Source organism: Triticum urartu, chromosome 7 (assembly GCF_003073215.2).
Source record: "Triticum urartu cultivar G1812 chromosome 7, Tu2.1, whole genome shotgun sequence".
NCBI lineage: Eukaryota > Viridiplantae > Streptophyta > Magnoliopsida > Poales > Poaceae > Triticum > Triticum urartu.
This window is the reverse complement of record NC_053028.1, coordinates 573690463-573714382: the sequence shown is the minus strand read 5'-3', so window position 1 is coordinate 573714382 and position 23920 is coordinate 573690463. Positions and strand designations below refer to the sequence as shown.

At 40.2% G+C, this 23920-nt stretch overlaps 3 long non-coding RNA genes across 3 annotated transcripts; 2 read left to right on the top strand and 1 right to left on the bottom strand.

The window, feature by feature from the left end:
- Window positions 1-2909: 2909 nt before the first annotated feature.
- On the top strand, window positions 2910-3826 carry LOC125525356. Its single transcript, XR_007291265.1, has 4 exons — window positions 2910-3211; window positions 3322-3348; window positions 3430-3505; window positions 3621-3826. It is a non-coding gene; the product is annotated as an uncharacterized LOC125525356 (long non-coding RNA).
- Window positions 3827-4801: 975 nt separating this feature from the next.
- LOC125525357 lies at window positions 4802-5527 on the top strand. The gene is made up of 2 exons (XR_007291266.1): window positions 4802-4875; window positions 5362-5527. It is a non-coding gene; the product is annotated as an uncharacterized LOC125525357 (long non-coding RNA).
- Window positions 5528-7793: 2266 nt separating this feature from the next.
- Window positions 7794-10838, bottom strand: LOC125524054. Its single transcript, XR_007290526.1, has 5 exons — window positions 10580-10838; window positions 10379-10469; window positions 10194-10271; window positions 9830-9944; window positions 7794-9129 (listed from the first exon to the last, which is right to left on the bottom strand). It is a non-coding gene; the product is annotated as an uncharacterized LOC125524054 (long non-coding RNA).
- Between the last annotated feature and the right edge of the window lie 13082 nt (window positions 10839-23920).

The window sequence follows — 23920 nt, the reverse complement described above, 5'->3', positions numbered from 1 at the left end:
GAAAGTTTTTGGATGCTCTTTTTTTAACAATATTAACTCTCAAACATCAGCGACAACCTAAAGAAAAAAGTACCGGTTCTGATTTGGCATATCAATAAGCATATAGAGAGGACATAATCAGATCTTGCTCTCAGCATTAATTCACCGTCATTGCTTTTTTGCGTCCTAAACTAGTTCTCCTGGAGCACAGGACGGAGGAGAGGCTGGACTATGTGCAGGCTGCCCTGCCAATACTTTTTCAACTTCCAAACTTTTTTGAAACTATGACGATGGGGAAGTTCGATGAAATTTGCCGGGGAAGGTCGCTGAGAGCAATGACAACAGGTAACACGCGAGAGATGGCAGACATATGGCTAGATTGTGGCGATCAGGACCTCGGGGAAGCTGCCAAGTGCCGTGCCGCAGCAGGAGAGGCTCGGCGGAAGGTCGAACAGAGGGGCAAGGGAAGGTCGCAGGTGGCAGCTTGCTCGAGATGGTGATGGGAAGGGAAGGTCAGAGAGAGTTGGCAGGGAAAGTCGCTCGTCGCGTCTGGCTTTCTGTGACACAGGAAGCAAAGAACTTGGGGGAGGAGCACGGAAGATTAGACGGAGACAGGTGGTGGACCTCCAGCTTGCATCCTGGCGCGGCGGCTGTGGGAGATGGAGGGGACAACCGCCACCGTTTTACAGAAGGTCGGGGATGCACCCGCAGATGAACGTGGTCGGCGTCACACTGTTGAACCCCGGCGGTGGCACCAGTTGGAAGCGAGCAGCGGCGAGCAGGTGGAGGCGGCGGCATGAGCGAGATCCGTTTGCCGGGGAGGAAAGTGGGGGAGGTGGCCCGTCTGCCTGGGAGGAAGGTGGGGGAGGGAGGCTCTGTCCAGCGGCGGCGCGCGATGGCTGGGTCACGCCGGCGGCCAGAGCTTGTTCGCAGTTGAGGTCGCGCCAGGTGAATGTCGGCGGCGGCGAGCCCGGTGGATGGCGACGGCGGCCGGGAAGCGGGACACGGGGCGGCGGCCGAGAAGAGAGGCACGGGGCGCAGGGCGGCGGCCGCGGAGAGAGGCGCAAGGCGCGGGGCGCGGGGCGGCGACCGAGGAGAGAGATGCAGGGCGGGAGCTCGGTGGCGATGGGATCGGGGAAGATTGGGGACGAGCGGTTGTGGGGTGGGATTTTTTTTTCCAACGGGTTCGGGAGTTCGGGAGGACCTCCGTCGCCCCTGTATAGGCTGACGTGATGCAAATAGTTATTTTGATCCCGGAATTAAAATAGTATCACTATATATATATAGTATTATTATTCATCATCCAGGGTGCAGAATAAGTTATTCTTCACCCGAGAAGCGAATATTGCGATCATTTCATAATTAAATTATGTTTGGAATTCAAATAATTACATTTTTATTGATTCACTACGTAAAATTTGGCATAAGAAAATAAAAATATAGGTCATAAGACAAGAAAATTTGCAGTTTATGTGTATTTTATACTATGATTTTACGTTTGTAATTTTATATAACATAAAATATTTTTTAGAACGATTATATATTTTCTTACGGTCTCTTTTTACATCGAAAATAAGACAAAATTTACAGAACGTAAAATTATGGTGCGTTCATGGTAAATAGAGGGGGGTAAATAACTATTCTTCACCCAGAGTGACAAATAGTGCGACCCTATATATATATATATATATATATATATATAGGTAAATTGTTTGGGGCACCTAGGTGCCTGAGCACCTAGACTCATTATATGGCAACTCACATTTGTAGTGCATGATGTACAATGCACGACAAAATGACTTTTCCAAATTTGTTTGCATGCACTACAACCATCAACGGTCATTGATTGCTTTCCAAAAACAAATATACTATTGTTTCCTAGCAATGATTTCTTTCCAAACAAAGAGGGTTTGTATGTACACTCTTATTTTTAAGGTATCAGATACGACCAAATAATATAAGACCGGGTCATACTTTTTAACGCCTAATATTTCTATACAAATTAAGATGACCATATAACATAAAATGTGACCCTAATTATTATTTTACTTTTAGGAAATATGATGCATGCTGGTACCCACAGATGATTTTTTCATGCGTACAAATACCCATACACAGTTCTTTTTAGTTTTGGGAATGCACATTGCATGCCAATACCCACACATGATTTTTCGCATGTGTATGTGGACCTAGGATATTATACCCGCATACCCTTTTTCATTGTACACATGCTTTGTAGATATAAACAAAATTGATATACTTTGGACGGTACATACCCGAACATTATTTTTTTATCACGTATATTCTGTTGAGACATACATGTAACTGATAGTGAAGATATACCCAAAAATTGTATAATTTACATATACCTAATATATAGGGTATGTACATATACCTAAGATATTGTACACACAAACTCATTTTTTAGTACATGTATATGCCTTGAAGACATATCCAAAAATTATATAGTTTTAATGGGGACATACCTAATAATGACATCCTCCTTTTTTTGGGTAGGTATATGTACCTAAGATATTATACGCGCAAATTATTGTCTTCAAAAGTATATCATGAATATGATGCCATGTACCTTTCTCCAAAAAGGTATGCAACATCAATAAAATATGAATTCTTGTTCTCTCTAGAATAGTGCACGTACCATGCATGTGACCATTAATTGTTCATTCTCGCTTTCCATTCTAATGTGGGCATTTAAATGTCCATACCAATCAATAATTAGCAATAACTATTTCCTAATAAAACACTCTAGTACTAGTACAAGTGCACATATCTCAGCATAATCCGACGGTTTGTAGACAAGGTATCTAATTCGCTTTGTTTAGAGGAAAAAAATACATGCAAAATCTCAACCGAAACCGTGGTCATTACTCCGATTTTTCTGGCTTCTTTTTATAGTTGCCGTCGGACCACCTTATCCATTTGACCGCTTATCCATCTCTCCTCCTGTTTCATTGGCATCCAGCTGCCGCGGCGGCTCACATGGATGGACGGCTACAGCGGCGGCTAAGAACAGTTCGATCGGAAGGTCCATCTTCTCATCGCCAATTGTGATGACGTGAACCAGGTTGCTTTTCGGCACGGTGGCCATGGGTGAAATAAGATCGGAGGTGCACTCCAGCGACGCCTTGTTCTTTTTCCCGTTGATGTGAATCCTGCTCCAAGTTCTCCAACTGCAATTAGCTGCTTTTGAAGCCCACCAATCATATGCCAGGTACCTGTTCGATTTGTCTCACTACCATATACATACATAATTCCTCACGGCAACAATTCTGGTGGAGCTTCATTAACTCCGACTGATCTTCTTCTTATTCCTTCGTTCAGGTTATGCCAAGAACCACCACAGATCTGGTAAGTGGCACGACATGGTTGTATCTCCTCGTACAGTTGGCAACTATTTCTCGTCTAATTTTTATAGGGTCAATTGAACAGGAGGATGCCTTCTATGCCCATATGCCACATGCAAATAGTCCAAAATTTAGATTTGGGGATTTTTCTTCTGTTCATGGTTTGTATGAATTTAATTTAATTACAAATTCTGGTAAACAATTAGGGATGCCATCCGATTGTTTTTAGGTGCATTTCAATGAATTAATGCCATCCGATCTAATTTGTAAATGCAGTGTCTACGTCTTTGGGTACATTGCCGCCGCCGCCGGCCATGTGCGGTGGAGCGGCCATGGTGAAGTTTGATGCATGCACGACGAGTGATCTCATGTTTCTTATTGATGATTACGTATATGTTCTCTGCGAAAAAATTGATGATGTATATGTACTCCTTCTGATGCATATGAACTGATTTTTTTTTATAAACTTACCTTTTATTTCAGATGAATATACTAATTGTTCTGTGAATGGATGAATGCATATATGTACTCCTTCTGATGTAGTATATATACTGTTTTGGTGAACACTTCTTCAGAAAGAAACTGCAGCACACTCTTTCAAAAATGCAGTATATACTTCTTAAACAAATGGCAGTATATACTCTTCTGAGTATTTTGCTGGTATATACTCCTTCAAAAAAATGGCAGTGTATACTCCTTCAAAAAATGGCAGTACATACTCCTTGAATGTTGTGAGTATATACTCCTTCAAAAAACTACTTAAAAGGCTGTATAGACCTGTTTATTAAAAAAAATGCAGTATATGTCTTGCATGTGCGTTGGGCACATATATATATAGGAAAATGGTTAGTACTCCTAGAAGTATGTACTCCTACACACGTCTAGCTTGTTTTTTTGTTTGCCCGTGCTATGGGATTCTATCCCCCGTAGCCTTTCATATTTTTACGTGAAAAAACCCCCCAACAAAACAGGTCATTGCTCCGATTTTAATGTGGTGTTTATTTTTGTCGCTTGACCCGCCTTATCCATTTGAGCGCCTATCGATCTGCCCTACCGTCTCATTAGCGGCGGGGGCAACAATGGCGGCGATGCCGGCGGTGGCGGCTTGCAGCTGGCGCAAAGATATTGGCCGCGAAGACAAGATCTCGCTGGACAGTGGCTCTTCTTCTCACCGGCCAACGGCGACGACGACAGTGGCCGGCTTCGTTTCCGTCGCGCGACGACCATACTCAAAATCAAATCAATGGTTCGCTCATGTATCTCTTCTTTCAGCTTCCAGGTGGCTGGCATGGCCTGCCGCGTCGCTAGTGGATGAGCGTCATGCGAGAGAACAGTGGCGCCCAATTCTTCCCAATCGATGGTGGAGTCTCGTCCAAGTTTCCAACCGTAAGCAGCTGGCCCACGAAGCAAATGCTAAGTACCCGATCGATTGGTCTCATTACCATCTGCTTGCATATATTCCTCATGGAAGCAGTTTAATCCCATTGAGCCGGATTGATTCTGCCGGCTCTACTCTTCTGAATCCTTTCAGGTAAACAGGTCTGAAACTACCACAGATCTGGTATGTTGGCGCGTGCACAATTTTTTCTGCTTTTTTTTTCTTATGATAATGGAGTGGTCATCGAATTAGGATCCTAAATTATTGGTATATACATCTCATGTTTAACGAGAAGTATGATCCAATCCATTATCCCGTGAGTGCAGTTCTAGTAAACTAAATGAGTATATGCATCCACCATTGTTTAATTGCCGTGGCTGCTGGCCAATTGATTGGAGAATCACTTTCTCTCACCCCAGCTGCGTAAATAAACTTTTGTTCTTCAAGATGTACACAAGTGCTAATAGATCAGGTCATCTATTGTCCTTCCTGATGTAAACAAATTGAGAAGTTCTTTTTACTCTGTTTCTTTGTGGATGCATGGGTGCACCTAGTGCAGTTCTTTTTATATTTGTGACTTGGATATATTGTATACTTATACAGTATTTTTCAAGAAAGTCTAACTTATGTTGCTAACAGTTTTCCAGAATATCCAAGGATGCAATGCATGTAAATTTGTGTGACTGAGGAGAGCCTCCATGCGATCTCCAGAAGCATAGTTGTGTTATCTGCAGTTTTCTGGCAGACATAATCCTTTTCTTTGTAGCATAACCTTTTTGAAGATCTAAAAGTAGTTGCATAGTCCTTTTTGCTTGATCGGTATACATGTTTCTATTAAGATGCGAATTTATGTACTCATCTAGCAATGCATATTAAGCATGCTGGCCAGATAGACCAATACTTCCATATGAAGAAGCAGTATACACTTCTTTGGCAATATTCGTATGTATTTTTTTGGTGACAAGCAGTATATAATTCTTCGGTTGATAAGTACTAGTGTATATGAGAAGGTACTCCCATCGGAGAGAGTAGCATATTATATTTTTGAATAATAATAAGGATATAATTCTTTGAAGAAAAGAGGCCATGCTGAAGTATATACTGTTTGTAATCCCATGAAGTATATAATGTTTTAAATCCAGTGAGGTATATTGTTGTAAATTCAATGAATTTATATAGTGCTTTTTAAACAAGGGGTATATACTTAAATATCACCCCTTTTGCGGGAAAAATCATCCATTGAAGTATATACCACCTTTTTTGCGAATAGAAGTATATACCACCTTAAATAAGGAGTGTATGATGCATACTATTTTTATAGTATCATATACCCGTAAAAGATGTTAAAAAATATACCCGTAAAAGCTGCAGTATATATATTCCATAAAACAGTATATGCCCCTTAAATAAAGTAGTATATATACTCCTTGCAAAAACAATGTATATTCCTCACAAAAAATCAGTACATACCACCTCCTTCTAATAATATTTTTTATACATACTTGAAAGAAACAGTATGTACTATACCAACACAAATGAAGTATACAACTTTTGTAATAATTGAGGTACATACCCCTTCAAAACGAGACTACAAAACTGAACATACTACATAAATGGAGACGTACAGAACCATTGTATCTTCCAAGTTGCTACGCATGGGATCCATTTTATCGGCACCAGTGCTAATTCTCCTTCCAAACGTAAGCACTTTATTTAAAACGTCATACATCCTTAAGAAACGCGATATACTCCGGCAACCGAAATAGCTCTTAAACCGATACCTATTTTCTAGCTGATCAACATGGTCGTTCCTCCCTTCTAGGTCCAAGGACCCACCTTATACCGATTATTTTTCTGCCTTTTTGTTTTACGTTGGTTTACCTTATCCATCTGGGGTGGGAGTACATACTCCTGGGAGTATATATATACATATATATATATATATATATATATATATATACACCTCTATTTTAACATCTATGCACTGTAATTTTACTTTTCGTAAGTTTTCTCTTATTTTAGACATAAAAAGAGAACGTAAGAAAAAAGCTATAATCGTCGTAATTTTTTTATGATACGTAAAATTGAAAATGTAATAATATAGTATAAAATGTACATAAAATATAATTTTTGACCTATATTTTTATGCCAAAATTTATGCAGTAAATCAATATGAATGTAACTATTTGAATTTCAAACGTAATTTATTTATGAAATGATCGTAAAATTACCTCGGGTGCAGAATAAGTTATTCTTCACCCGAGGTAATTATACGATCATTTCATAAATAAATTATGTTTAAAATAAAAATACTTACATTCATCTTGAGCCACTACGTAAAATTTGGCATAAGAAAATAAAAATATAGGTCATAAGATCAGAAAAAAATACATTTTATGTATATTTTATACTGTGTTTTTACGTTTGTAATTTTATGTAACATAAAATATTTTTTACAGTGACTATATATTTTCTTACGATCTACTTTTACGTGTAAAATAAGATCAAATTTACGGAACGTAAAATTACAATGCATACTACCTAGGGTGACGAATAGTCAATTCATATATATATATGTATATATATATATATATATATATATATATGCTAAATTGTGCCTGAGTGCACATTAATTTATCATGCGCGCTGACCCATCGCATAGGCAGACCACGTTCATTAGCAATCAAACGTAATCTGGCAGCCCTCAATAGTAATAGAGCAAAGTGGGTTACGACTCCAACACACAGGCTAATTTTTTACAGTAAAAAGTTTTGTGTATTGTAATGTTAGTACAAAATACAACCTACAGGAGGCCACCCACCCGTGCATGGCGTCCTCTAATTCAATGGTAATTTTAAGTCAATTGATAGTAATGGGTGTGAGTATTGTTACTATCTCTACGTTTACCAACTAGAAGGATCCGAGGGTAATAGATAGTAATTAGCCTAACCCGCGCGACGGCACCCCGCGCTTGATGATCACTCGCAAATGTGCACTGTATTGATTCAAGACTGCATCAGTGCATGTTCATTTAATCTCAAAATAATGTATAAAGACATTGAAGAAACCGGACATACGAAGCTATTGAAATGTTGGAAATGTAGTGATACAAAGGTACAAATTTAAAGTAGCATACTTCAGAAGCAAACCAGTTATTCAAACTACATACAGTTCACTGAAAACAGAGAACTGTATATAAAAATACGAACACACTACATAAATGAGCTAGAAGTAGTTGCTAGTGGATTAGATCATCCTAGTATATCCTCTTGCAGGATTGATGCCTGTGAGAAAGTGGTAGAGTGATTTTGTTAATTCCTGCACACGTCCGACGGGAGGATGCGCGCCTGTGTATGTGATAATGGGATCATCGCTATCTGGGCGCTGGGATACATGCGAAGTGGTAATACATCAAAGAAGCTGCTGCATATCTTTGCCGGAATCATTGTCTGTCTTGCAAACTCGTTTTGCTGTGTAGTTGCTTGCTGGCGGGCCATATTGAATTGCCATTGTTTTGTCTGAGCTTTCTGTCTTGCTATAAACAACCTTTCTTTTGTTACTTCAAGGGCGTAGTAATTATGGTCATTGATAGAAATATTATAATCTGCGCAGATGCATTCTAAGGCCACCTGAGCTGCCTTTTCCATTGCTTCATCTTCTTAATTAGTTGTTTCTCCTTCATATGTAATGGAGGATTCTCTGAAACTATCTTTCTGACGTGGCAGAGCAATTAGTACAGACGCTTGTATCATACCTTCATGAGCATACCAACATGTGTAGCCTTGTACTTCTAGACCAACTGTTTCAGTCACTGTTTCAAGCATTGGTCGTCTTGAAATGTATACTATAAGATTCTCCTCCTGCATAGAAGGATTTGTAATATACTCCCTCCGTTCCAAAATTCTTGTCTTACATTTTTCTAGATACGGATGTATATAATACTAAAATATGACTTGATACATCCGTATTTAGACAAATTTAAGACAAGAATTTTGAGACGGAGGGAGTAGTAAATTGCTTGCTTGCAAGGGATAAACTAAGACAAAAAGAGTTAGGTGAAGCCAAGAGTTTACCGAGCTGCTTCCGCTCCCATGCATAAAATTTAGAGCCGGATGATTACCCTTCTTCTTAACTTGCTTTCCTATGGAGGATGCTCATTGGGGACGGTAGGCTTCGTCCATTGTGGTGTACTCAGGTGATCTTGCCCGTGAGTGTACAACTGGTAATATATAGAGCATGTACAGGTGAGTGAGTCACCGTCCGACGGCACCAGCCGCACGAAGGGGCACCACTCTTGGATGGTTGACCACAGACAGAGCACCAAGTAAATAACGATCAAGATGGAGACCAGCAGGAGATCGGAAGGACGACCAATCGATCTGTCAGTCATCTGCACGACCGAGGAATCTGCAAACAAGTATTGGACACACCACATTAGAAACCGACCGAAGCTCATATGCCTGAACAGCTAAATCGAAAAACAAATGAGCACATCAGCTGGACCAGATGCAAATACCCACCCAAACAGCTCACAAGAAAAAAAATGAAAACCAATTAAGGATATGTGTGGCCGATTTTTTTTAAATCGCCAACCATAATCTGCAACTTGATCAACTCCATAATAACCCCGTAAAGGGCTAGCATCAGTGCATTACTGGAATGCATGTGTGCACTGCATGGCTCGGTATATTTTCATTTGATTGCATGTGTGCACTGCATGCCGCGGTGTATTTTCATTCGATTGCATGCGTGCACTGCATGTGCGGTGTATTATCGTATTTTCAGTGGATTGCACGCGTGCACTGCATGCGCCGGCGTATTTTCAGTGGATTGCACGCATGGTCGGCGTACTTCCGTTCGAGTGCATACGTGCACTGCATGCGTCGGTGTATTTTCATTTGAGTGCAGGCAAGCACTGCATGCCGCGGTGTGCTTTCATTCGAGTAGATGCGCAAATACCCACCCAAGCAGCTCACAAGTACAGAAACCTGTCAACCAACCGGCACAGCAGCAGCAGGAACCAAATAGACGGCAGACATCTTAGAGTAGCCAAGCTAGAAAGCATAGGAGACAGAAAAAAAGCAAAAAAAAAAAAGCAAGAACTCACCCGTTCGCACACTGGCGAGCCGAGCAGCAGGCGGAAGGCCATCAACCGCAAAAGAAGAACCGACACTAATGGTGGGACTCAGTTGGTCTGTCAATCATCTGCACCACCAAGGAGTCTGCAAAGAAGTAATGGACAGACCACATCACAAACCGACAAAAACTTACATAGCCGAACAGCTTCGCCCGTAAACAGTTAGACATATCAGACAGACCAGACGGAAGAAAACAGGAGCGAACCAGCAGAAAAGCAACAGAGACCAAATAAACCGTGCACATCCTAGAATAGGCAAGATGAATAGCAGAGGAGGGAGGAAGCTGAGCAACAAAGCATATAGGAATCAAAGAAAAAAAAAGCAAAAAAATACCAGTTCGCACACCAGCAGACCGAATAGCAGACGGAAGGCCATGACAGACGAAAGAGGAAGCACCACTGATGGTAGAATCTGCAAGAAACAAGAAAAAAGCTGACCACAATATCCATAACAGGAAGAACAAACAGACCGCACCAATAAGGATCAGTTGCGTATGCCAAAGAAGCAGACACACTTACCAACAGTACAGTCAACAAACCGCTTCCCTAACAAAATCTCCCGACCGCGGCTATGAAAATCTCCATCAAGAAACTGCTCCGAGTCAGAATGCTGGGCACCAACAAAATAGAGCAAGCAAGTAAGATCTCCGCATTTCAAACAAAAGGAAGAAGTACGATCCAAACGGAGGTACAAACGAAGCATAAAACAGACAAACCAACCAGGCCGGCGAGAACGGAGCGGCCGGCAAGCCGCCGCGGAGCGGGAACGCCTCCCTGAATCAACTCCAGCAAACTGGCGACGCATAGCAGCTGCTGGTGTCACCGACGAAGAATCGATAGAAGGAACATGCATGCGAGTACGGCGAACACGGGCAATAATGGAGGCCCGAATCCCAGGAGGATGACCCCGACGGCGGAGTCCAGAACGAACAGAAGCAGAAGCAACCATGGCCGGCGCAAGAAGGAAGAACAGAGAGGAAATGGATGGTGATGGAATGAGGACCGAACGGGCAAAGAAGACGGTATTTATAGGAAGAGGAGAGAAGAGGAAGACAAATCGAAAACAACCATCGCGGATGATGTAGAAGCGCCCAGAAGTCTGAAAGAAAGCGGCACCCGACAGAGAGGAGATCCCAGAAGGTGCGGGCGGCAGTCGACTTAACTGGGAGGGCGCGAATTGTGGATCAAATTCCTATGCAAAGCGCATGCAACCAATGGCGAACTGGCAAACAGCCATAACATGCAGCCAATGAACAAATTGGACCACAATTTTCTATAGTATCCGGCAGAAAATCACTAGGCGCACCAAACCGTGTACATAGCCAGGTCCCTCACAAAAGCACGTGGCAGTCATCCACTGGTCCATTTTTTACTGTCAAGAAAAAGGCAGAAAAACGTGGTAAATCGAACCTCGTCAGGTTTAGTATATTTAGAATGGGTATGGGTGTCGTTACGACTTGCGTGTTTACCCATTATAATGATTATTATTTTATAATAAAAAAAGGGATGGCGATCAAATGAGTGGTACACGGCTCCCATTAATTGGTTTAATCCCCTTACCATATATCTAAATATCCATTACGATGCTTACTGTTCTTTTGCGAGGATCTATTACGATGCTTCCCACAAAAAAAAAATTAGTGAGTTGTAGTGTGCGGTGCATGCAATCCGATAGTAAGACTGTTACCATGTTGGCTAGTATGGTTACTCTCGTTACCAGGAAGTGTTGCAGGACGGACATGACGCGCTTGCTTCAGTAATAGAAATTAGTTGCATTACTATTTTTCGCACTGCCTTTTACGATCATTTGCACAGAGAGCCGGGGGAGGTTGGTCCAGCGGCGCGCACAGTGAGGCAATTAGCGACCGGCGCGTATGATTAGGCATTATGCGCTCCCACTTAGTTTAGCGCCACTCGTGGGTGTGTGTCTATATATATATATATATATATATAGTCACCCTCTCTATTTTACCATCAATACACCGTAATTTTATGTTTCGTAAGTTTTGTCTTATTTCCGACGCAAAAATGGACCGTAAGAAAGTATATAAACGTCGTAAAAAATATTTTATATTATGTAAAATTACAAACGTAAAAATATAGTCTAAAATACATATAAACTGCAAATTTTGTGGTCTTATGACCTATATATTTATTTTCTTATGTCAAATTTTACCTAGCGAATCAATAGTAATGTAACTATTTAAATTCCAAACGTAATTTAATTATGAAATGATTGTAAGATTACCTCGGGTGAAGAATAACTTATTCTGCACCCTGGGTGATGAATAGTAACACTATATATATGTATATATTATATATAGAGAGAGAGAGAGTCGCGCTATTTGTCATCCCGAGTGAGGAATAATTACTCTTCATCCCCCTCTATTTTACCATCAATGCATCATAATTTTACGTTACGTAAGTTTTATCTTATTTCTAACAAAAAAAGGGATCGTAAAAATTATATAATCGACGTAAAAAATATTTTATGTTATGTAAAATTACAAACGTAAAAATATAGTTTAAAATACACATAAACTGCAAATTTTCTTGTCTTATGACTTATATTTTTATTTTCTTATGTCAAATTTTATGTAGTGAATCAATAGGAATGTAACTATTTGAATTCAAAACGTAATTTAATTAAATCTTACGATCATTTCATAATTAAATTACGTTTAGAATTCAAATAGTTACATTCCTATTGATTCACTACGTAAAATTTGACATAAGAAAATAAAAATATAGGTCATAAGACAATTTTTTTTACAGTTTATGTGTATTTTACACTATATTTTTACGTTTGTAATTTTACATAACATAAAATATTTTTTACAACGATTATATATTTTCTTACTGTCTCTTTTTACGTCGGAAATAAGACAAAACTTACGGAATGTAAAATTACGATGCATTGATGGTAAAATAGAGGGGGTGAAGAATAACTATTGCTTATCCAGGGTGACGAATAGCGCGATATATACCATTTGGGACACCTAGGTGCCCAGGCTCCTTGCCTTTCCACCGTTTGATTGCATTAAAGGTCAATCCATCACAGATTACTGATTTGAAAATAATTACGTAGTTTGGAAAGAGTTATAAAGATAACCATAAATGGATACCATTAAATATGGTCCAACACGCCATGCATGTTAACACTTTTTTAGCATGCAAAAAAATACTAATGCATGGAATCCTTCCTTGTTGAGAGACGTTAGTAATACAAATTGGAGAGAGAAAATGTCCTTGGGTATACCTAGATTTTTTTTCATATTTGTATGATCTGACGTATGTTGCATGGTTGGCTGGACAGGTGCTACATTTTTATTATTCCAAATTAAGATAGCATGTTCTTTCCTACGATTTTATCACTTCCGATATTAGATACCTATGGATGCCATATTTCATGTACCGAGGTATATACGCAATCAGATTTTTACTTTCTACATGTTGACGGGGTGCCTAAAATATTTTCCTACCCTTTTTCACGTAGGTATATACACGCGCATACACATTGGGTATACTGTTTTATTTTTAAGTTTGCTGGGTATATACAAGGAGATTTGTGAGTATATCGTACATTGTGTCTCATTAGCGGGTATTTGATACTTCGGCATGTGTCAATGATTTAAAGTACGTACACCATTTAAGTATATACATACCAGATTTACATACATATTCATGATATTTTTTAGGTATCTACACACTCATGATATATTAGATATATTCATTACGTCTTGTTAGTAGGTATTTGAGATACCCGAGGTATATCCATAAACTTTTTGTATAATACAGCAGGTATGTGTATATTCTTAGTACATATAATACGACGGGAATATGTATATTTTTCATTACACAATACTTATGGTACGTATATATTTTTGTTAGATATAATAGTCCGAGTATGTGTATATTTATATGAGGTATAATACATCAACATAATATTTGGAAAGGGATTATTGCTAGAAATCAACATAATATTTTTTTGGAAAGCAATTATTGACAGCAGTGCATGCAAATAAAAAATGGAAAGCTAATGTTTCATTGATTGCACGCCATGCACTAATAAAAATGACTTGCCATAAACGGCCTAGGTGCCCATGCACCTAGGTGCCCCAAACATTTTACCTATATATATAGTGATACTATTCATCACCCAAAGTGCATAATAAGTTATTCTTCATCCGAGATAATTTTACAATCATTTCATAATTAAATTACATTTGGAATTCAAATAAATACATTCTTATTAATTCACTACGTAAAATTTGGCATATGAAAATAAAAATATAGGTCATAAGACAAGAAATTTTGCAGTTTATGTGTATTTTACACTATGTTTTTCTGTTTGTAATTTTATATAACATAAAATATTTTTTACGACAATTATATATTTTCTTACGGTCGCTTTTTGCGTCGGAAATAAGACAAAAAATTACGGAACGTAAAATTACGGTGCATTGATGGTAAAATAGAGGGGGTGAAGAATAACTATTTCTCAACCAGGGTGACGAATAGCGTATATATATATATGTTCATATATATCTCATCCTATCACCCTGTGATAGTTATCCCACATATCTCATATACTATCATATTGTATTTTATATACTACTTTATCATTATAAATATGTTCATATATTATATATAACATATTTCAAAATGAGTTACATGAAAAAATTGCAAGTTGACCCATGGTTTTTATTATACTTATGAAATACGTATATATTTGTACGTAAAAAAATTATACTCAAAATACGATGTATACTACCTAAAAATTAGTATATATATATACTACCTAAACATTCTTATATACTACAAACTATGTGCACGTACTCTCCGATTTGATAAATAATATATACAACATACAAAACTGAAGCGGTGGTAACTACCACCGGTGGTACATAAAATTTGTATATATAGTGATACTATTCATCACCCTGGGTGCAGAATAATTATTTCTTCACCCGTGGTAATCTTACAATCACTTCATAATTAAATTTTATTTGAAATTTCAATAGTTACATTCTTATTGATTCACTACGTAAATTTTGGCATAGGAAAATATAAATATAAATCATAAGATAAGAAAATTTGTAGTTTATGTATATTTTATACTATATTTTTACATTTGTAATTTTACATAATATAAAATATTTTTTACGATGATTATATATTTTCTTACGGTCTCTTTTTACGTCGGAAATAAGACAAAACTTACGTAACATAAAATTATGGCGCATTCATGGTAAAATAAAGGGGGGGGGGGCGGTGAAGAATAACTATTCCACACCCTGGGTGATGAATAGTCAATCCATATACATGAACTTATTTTAATACACGTTGAATAATTTCCGCGTACACATTGAATGGTTAACATTTATTCAAAAAGTTCAAAAAATTTGAGATACATGTTGAACATTATCAAAATACACGTTGAACATTTTTTTTGAATACTTGTTGAACGATTTTCAAATGTGTGTTTAATTTTTTTATAGACACATTGAACTTTTTTTGTAAATGTCATTTACATTTTATGTAAAACTTGCAAACATTTCTTAAGTCCTTATGAACATCTTTGTTAATGGCGCAAAAATTTCTTAAATGTTATGATTTAGAAAACAGTTTGAACAAAATTTCATAGTGTGCGAATCTTTTTAAAACATAACGAACATATTTGTTAAACTTAGGAATATTTTTAAATGCGATGACCATTTTCTTGAATGATGCGAACAACTTTTATAAATTACATGATTTTCTTGTATATTCTTGACCAGTTTCAAAGGATATATTGAACATACTTTTAAGAATTTCATTTTTTTCAATGGTACGAACATTTTGAAAAATATGGATTAGAATTTTTTTATCTTCATGAATTGCGCACAACTTTTCACAAAATTAAGTAAAATGCCTTTGAAATTTCTATATATCTATAATATTTTAGAAATATAAAACAGTAAAAAAACAGAATAGAAAAGGAAACAAAACTAACTAACAAGTTACTCCCTTCAATCCAAAACAAGCTTCGCAGATTCAAAGTAGGTTTAGTTTAACCTTGGTTGAAAACTAAGACACTTATTATGGATTGAGAGGTATAGTATAATAGGCAGACATACTGTATGCTCTCTTAAGATGAGAGGAGAGGGTACTCACTAAAAGCGAGACAAGCAACCTGTAGCAGCGCAGAGCTATATTAGGCTTATAGCGATACTAGCATAGCCTGCGCGGCGGCACACTGTGCCTCGTCGGTACGGTTGTGTTCATATGTATATTACTTCTATTGTTTATAGTGAAACTCAATTTGAACAAGAGAGCTAGATAGTTGAGACTGCAATCATAAAAAGAGAAGTTAGAAAACAATACATTTATTATCACAGTTAATGTTGAATTTTGTATATGTGTTATCTTTGTCTCGTATTGTAAATTCAACCATAAAATTAAAAAATTATGTGTACAAGTTTGCAATGAGAAAAAGACAAGGCATGCATAAAAGCAGACTGAGGAGGATACATTAACTATTAGCGTGAGTGATACATCTTACAAAGTGGAGAACACATGTTGACACTTTCTTAATAAGACTAAACACATTACATTTAGTTGTGTCTTATATGATTCCAGCGATGCCTCCTGCAGGATTTGTGCCTATGTTGAAGTGATATAGAGCTTTTCAAATTGTTGCATACAATTGGTGGGTTAGAACCTGTGTATGAGATTATTGGATCTTTCACTTTTTGAGATGCCAATGAAATTTGTTGCATATCTTTGTTAGGATCTTAGTCTATATTGTGAATTCGTTTTATTAGGCATTTATCTTCCGACAGGCTATGTTGAATTGCAATGGTTGGTGCGTGTGCATTGGAAACAAATTTCTCTTTATGACTTCAAATGCATAATAGTTATGGTCATTGATAATGATGCTATAGTGAGAAAAACCTAGAGCCGCTCATGATCGAAGGTGGCGGGAAGCATGCCTGGCAGGAAAGAGTTTGTAGTGTAGGGACATTGTCCTATCACGTGCCTAGAGACCGAAGCAACCCTGCAGGCTCCGCTTGATATTGACCGGCGGGATAGAGGACACGGTGGAGAACATGTCGTACTCACAGAAGAGATGGAAGAGGCTAGGAGATGGGAGAATTGCTTTTTATTTCCAATTTAGATAATTGGATTTGCACCAAAGGAAACCAGAAATGTCATATACCATGAAAATCTAGGATAGAGAAGCTATATCCTATTCATCGGTACTAATCATGGATACTTCATTTTTTTTATAAGATCGTGCGGCTCATTGGAGCACCCACTGGGGCCAGGTCCCTTTTGCGGATCCATTGACTGCGTGCTTAGTAGATTGCGTAGAGAACACGATTAATATCCACCTCCCAACCAGCAGGACCACGTCTACCATCAGCAAGCATCCAACCAGAATGCGGCCGACCTAAAGGATGCCTTGTAGAGCCACCAAGCCTTGCTATGAAGAAAACAAATATAACAACCAACGCCAGTGAACCACAAAAAACTATAATGCAACACATCCACAGCCGCTCCCCATAATGAGCATGATATATAAATTTGTCTTGCTAAATCGCAGTCGATTAAAATCTCAGTCAATGGTATATTCCTTGGATTTTGGATGAACATTCATTTTTTTTTATTTTTTCCTTCTTATATACATCACTTGGCTGAGACTTGGTTAAGGTTTAATCGACTAAGACTTAGCCACATCTGGTAAATATTATAGACCACCAGAAACTACACCAAAACAGCAACTGACCTAAAGCAAAAAAAAAGGTAAATCCAATACGACTCTGCTAATAACATATGCAACGCTAACCATAATCCACCACGCGTCAACACCATTATTTACCCACACATGCGAACGTTAAAAAAGGAAACAAACCAGGGACGGCATAAAGTAGAGAAAATATCTCTTAGTACGGATGAGACATAGATAACATATACTCCCTCAGTCCCGAAATAAGTGTTTTGACCTTAGTACAAATTTGTTATAGAGCCAGTACAAAGTTCCCCCTAAAAAAGATTAGTACGAAGTTGTGACATTTATTTTGGGACGGAGAGAGTATTAGAAAAAGAAAGAAAAGAAAAGAAGCGCCACACACATGAAACGAACCGAAGGAGAAATATCTCAATCGAAAGAAAAATAATAGTAATACAAAAATGCCAACGGTAATCGCGTGCACGTAATCACGTCGGCCGCCATGAAGGTAATCATATCCTTCCGAAATTCGCGCTGGTGATTGCATGCACTAATTAGAGGCCAAACCGAAAACAAACAGGTACCAGACCACCACACAAGAAAAGGCAGTTTGATCTAACAAAACAAATCCGTGGATAAATCACCATGTCCACCCAATAACAAGCCCATAAAATTCGCTGGTAAATCCAAGGAAATCGTAAATAAAAAAAGAGAGAAAAGGAAGCCCTTGCGGGGATAGAGAAGTAGTACTAGTACATGAAGAAAGAAATTAATCACCCCTCAAAAAAAAGAAGGAAATTAATTGGGACTGTGCTTGCCGGTGTATCCGTGTATGCATGTTGTGTCCAACTCTGGATTCTGTTCAAACAGGCACATTGGGTTGTCAGTCTAAAGCGCATCAATCTAGAATCCAATCAACCCTAAAAAAAAAAAGAATCCAACCATACCGATTATACATCCACTATTTATAGCAAGTATCCACTAATTCCATCCTCATCACTAAGTATAATCCAAATAAGACGACACTGGATCAAATTATGTAGAACACGAGTTAGGAAAAAGATATGTAGAACATTTCAAAACTGAAAATGAATAGATGAGAGATGCGTTGGTGACCAGGCACCATATACGGGCCATCCTAACTCATCAGAGTCGTCACCGATGGTGGCTAATAGGTGGACGTGTCCAGATCCAAGTCGTTGTCTAATTTTTTTTTTCAGAAAAGGAGAAGGATCCTCGGCCTATGCATCTGGACGATGCATGCTGTCATTTTATTAATTATTTAAATAAGACCTTATAAAGTCATACAACAGTAAGACTAAAGCCACCTTCTAGGCAACATTTGTCGCTACTCCTATCCAGTTGATATAGGGATGCTGATAGTCTGAGCCTAATACCAAACAGATCTCACAGCCAAACCTAACATCTAAGACCTGATATCCCAACCAGGACGCCTGCTGGGTATGGGGCACCTACCGTCCGGCGCACTCCTTAACCAGGACGCCTACCGGGTATGAGGCCGCCGCAGCCACTTGCCACCAATCCATCTTCAGTGATGTACTGCTGCATCTATCTTGTCCGGTCTAGCTGTCGTCGACGCCACCACGACGCCAGACAACACCACCATCTTGCGCTCGTCCATCATCACACGCCCACCGGCGAGACCCCGCTGCTCCATGCCGCTGAGACCCGCCGTCGTCGACGCGAGAGAAGGCACGCCACACCATCTCATGCCTCTTCCATCCGGCGCCGCTCCACAAATGATGCCCCCAATAGGGAACACGACACCGCAGCGCCGCCATCGTCTGATCCGGTGATCTTAGGATTTCTCCCGGAGCTGCATGAGCAGGTTGACGATAGTTGCTTGATGATGCCTTCATCAAAGTAACGATGTAGACGCCGCCATCGCCCGCCATGACCGGAATTGGCTCGGTTTTCATCGGCGACTATGTCTCCCCAACTCACCGCCGGTGCTAATAGTGGGATCCAAGATCCGTCAATACCAGCCCGGCCAACCGCCTTCGGTGGAGAAGGCAGCCACCACCACCATGCCCGGGCCAAGAGACTCGGACGTCCTCGTGCCACGAAGATTACCCAGGGGGGATCTCCTCTTGCCATTGTCGAGACGAGGCGCAGCCACAGTGGATCTCGATCTAAACCCCTCGGGCCCAGATCAGATCTCATCGCAGCCAAAATCTCATCCACCAACCAGCCGCCGAAGATCTCCTGGCCACCGCCAACCCGCTGCGCACTGCAGTTGGAGGAGGATGGAGATGGACGCCACAGCCCCCACGCATTACCGCCGGTCGAGAACTGCGCCGCCGCCGCTTCACCACAGGGGCTTCTCCCCGCGGCGTCCTCAACGGCGGCGGCGGTAGTGGGAGGCGACGATGGACGGGGAGGGCTGAGGGCGGTGTGGACGGGGACTCCCCGGGGGCGGCGGGGCGCCGCCTCCTCGGGGGAGAGAGGTGATACGTCTCCAATGTATCTATAATTTTTGATTGTTCCATGCTATTATATATTCTGTTTTGGATGTTTAATGGGCTTATTTATACATTTTTATATTATTTTTGGGACTAACCTATTAACCGGAGGCCCAACCCAAATTGCTGCTTTTTTTGCCTATTTCAGTGTTTCGCAGAAAAAGAATATCAAACGGAGTCCAAATGGAATGAAACCTTCGGGGGCGTGATTTTTGGAACAAACATGATCCAAAGGACTTGGAGTGGACGTCAAGCAATCAACGAGGAGGCCACGAGGCAAGGGGCGCGCCTACCCCCCTGGGCGCGCCCTCCACCCTCGTGGGCCCCTCGTGGCTCCACCGAACTACTTCCTCCTCCTATATACACATACCCTAAAAACATCAGAGAGCACCACAAAAACCTAATTCCACCGCCGCAACCTTCTGTACCCGTGAGATCCCATCTTGGGGCCTTTTCCGGTGCTCCGCCGGAGGGGGCATTGATCACGGAGGGCTTCTACATCAATACCATAGCCTCTCCGACGATGTGTGAGTAGTTTACCTCAGACCTTCGGGTTCATAGTTATTAGCTAGATGGCTTCTTCTCTCTCTCTTTGGATCTCAATACAAAGTTATCCTCGATTCTCTTGGAGATCTATTTGATGTAATCTTCTTTTGCAGTGTGTTTGTCGAGATCCGATGAATTGTGGGTTTATGGTCAAGATTATCTATGAACAATATTTGAATCTTCTCTGAATTCTTTTATGTATGATTGGTTATCTTTGAAAGTCTCTTTGAATTATCAGTTTGGTTTGGCCTACTAGATTGATCTTTCTTGCAATGGGAGAAGTGCTTAGCTTTGGGTTCAATCTTATGGTGCTCGATCCCAGTGACAGTAGGGGAAACGACACATACTGTATTGTTGCCATCGAGGATAAAAATATGGGGTTTATATCATATTGCATGAGTTTATCCCTCTACATCATGTCATCTTGCTTAAAGCGTTACTCCGTTCTTATGAACTTAATACTCTAGATGCATGCTGGATAGCGGTCGATGTGTGGAGTAATAGTAGTATATGCAGACAGGAGTCGGTCTACTTGTCATGGACGTGATGCATATATACATGATCATACCTAGAGATTCTCATAACTATGCTCAATTCTATCAATTGCTTGACAGTAATTTGTTCACCCACCGTAATACTTATGCCATCTTGAGAGAAGCCACTAGTGAAACCTATGGCCCCGGGTCTATTTTCCATCATACAAGTTTCTAATCTATTTTATTTTGCAATCTTTACTTTCAATTTATATCATAAAAATACCAAAAATATTTATCTTATTATTATTATTATTATTATTATTATTATCTCTATCAGATCTCACTTTTGCAAGAGGCTGTGAAGGGATTGACAACCCCTTTATCGCATTGGTTGCGAGGTTCTTATTTGTTTGTGTAGGTACGAGGTGACTTGCGCGTGGTCTCCTACTGGATTGATACCTTGGTTCTCAAAAACCGAGGGAAATACTTACGTTGCTTTGTTGCATCACTGTAACGCCCCGAGACCATTGCGCCAGGTGTCTTCCAGTTATTCGTGTTGTTGCCTTGTCATTCGTTTGCATGTTGCATCTTGCCATGTCATCATTGTTTGCATTGCATTGTGCCTCTTGCCATTTTTGCATTTCATCATAATCACCATGTGCATTGCATTCTTCATGATGTTGTCTTGCTCTATTCTTGTCATTTGTATCAACCCCTTCCCATCTCTCTCAAATCTGCCCATGTGTCATCACCGCCTTCTTCCTTCTTATTCCTTTCAGTTTTGCAAGTGCTATTATCTGTCGTCCATAAATGTTCATTCTTTTCCTATAAATCTTACACCTTTCCTTTAACCCCTCTGTTAAATTTCAGATCATTTGAAGTTGTTTTGGTTGGGTTCAAAAATAGTTCAAGTTTGAATTTTAATTCAAACTTGAATTATTTTTCTGTCCTTAAAAATTCCCAAACCACTTTTATTAAATCGGGCATATTTCATGGTTTCCAGAAATATGTCCCTCTCTCCTCACATCCATTCCAAACCCTCTGTACTTTCTTTCTATTTCTGTTTATGCAATAAATAGAAATAAGGGAAATCATAAGGAAAAAGAGTAAGAGAGAGAGAAGGAGAGCCAGCCCAGCTTCTCCTTACTAAGGCCGCTGCCGGCGCCCCAAGCAACCGCGCCCTACAGCCGCTGCTCTTCTCGCATGCCGCCTGACCTGTGCTGCTGCAGCACCTTCAACACCTCACCGCCCGTCGCCATCAACCCCTCCACCTACGTCCTGCAAGCTCTCGCCGCTGCCCCGAGCACCCCTATCCTCGAGCACCTGCTGGCTTCGGATCTTGTCAAGCACTCTAACCCGTCACTGCCATGTCCTTGCATCCATCTATTTCTGTTGTTTTCACGGAGCCACTGTACCATGACCACAAACGAGACCCATCGGTCATCACCAAGACCCACTGCGTTGACTAGATCGGTGTTGTTCCAGGCCAATGCACTGTGCTACTACGCTGAGAGAACCCGGATACGCCAAGACTCGAACCGACAAGTACCACAACTTCCGTCGATCGCCAAGTACCCCTTCCTTTCGTCGGGACCAGCAAGTCTGAAGACTCCAAGTACCACAACAACAACGAAGGGATTCAAATCCATCAAGTTCCTCCAACGATGACCCGAACGGCTATGAAACGTGTTCCACTACCGTCGCCAAAAACCCGTGTACCACAAGCAGCAAGTTCGACTACCATCGCGTGAACAACTACTTCCACTACCGTCGAAGACCGATAGTATCACTACTTCTACTACCGTCGTGGAATGACTACTTCCTCTACTTCCCTCGTCGAACCCAAACCGCTCCGAGAATGCACCCTTGGAAGGTATAACCGCCGAGAACGACCGCCCGTGGACGATTGCATGTGTTGTAGGAGATGCACCCTTTGTCTGCACCCTGTCCGTAGTGTCTCTCGCTTCCATGCCATCGACTTGTGGGAACCCGGTTACCGGGATCACCCCACCATCTTGCATGTCACGCTCACGTCATTTTTCCTTTTGCACCGGTATCTCCATGAGCTATCGGAATTGATATGTTGCCGTGGCATTATTTTTGGATTCGTCACCGTGGCACCCTTTCTTTCCACCACGGTGACAAATGCTTCATAATTCTCTTATCAACATTTTCATAAAACTTGCATAAACTTGAACATGGCATCTGCATCATGTTAACAACATAAAAAATGGTATAAATTGTCGTTTGCATTAATTTTCTAAATGCACATGAGGATTTACCGGAATTGTTGTTTGATGTTTCCGGCCTCATTTAAAATGCCTAACTGTGTATTTTACTCATGTTTCACCTCTTGCCATGTTTAACAACATTTAATATTGTTGGGTACATAAACGAGAGAGAACTAAATAATTGATGTGGTGTTCCGTCAATATGCAACTCGTTGCATATTGAGCTCCACTTAACTTGTAGTATTGTTTGTGCACTTCGCCATACCATGCATATTTAAACCGGACATGCAACATACTTGATTGTGCATCATGCCATGATTATGTGATGGTTGTTTAATATGTTGTTTGCTTCTTTCCGGTGTTGCTTCTTCGGGTTAGTTCCGATAATGTCGCGTTTGTGAGGATCCGTTCGACTATGTCCGTTTGTCTTCTTCTTGGACTCGTTCTTCTTCCTTGTGGGATCTCAGGCAAGATGACCATACCCTCGAAATTACTTCTATCTTTGCTTGCTAGTTGCTCGTTCTTTTTGCTATGCCGCGATACCTACCAGTTGCTATACCATGCCTCCCATATTGCCATGTCAAGCCTCTAACCCACCTTGCCTAGCAAAC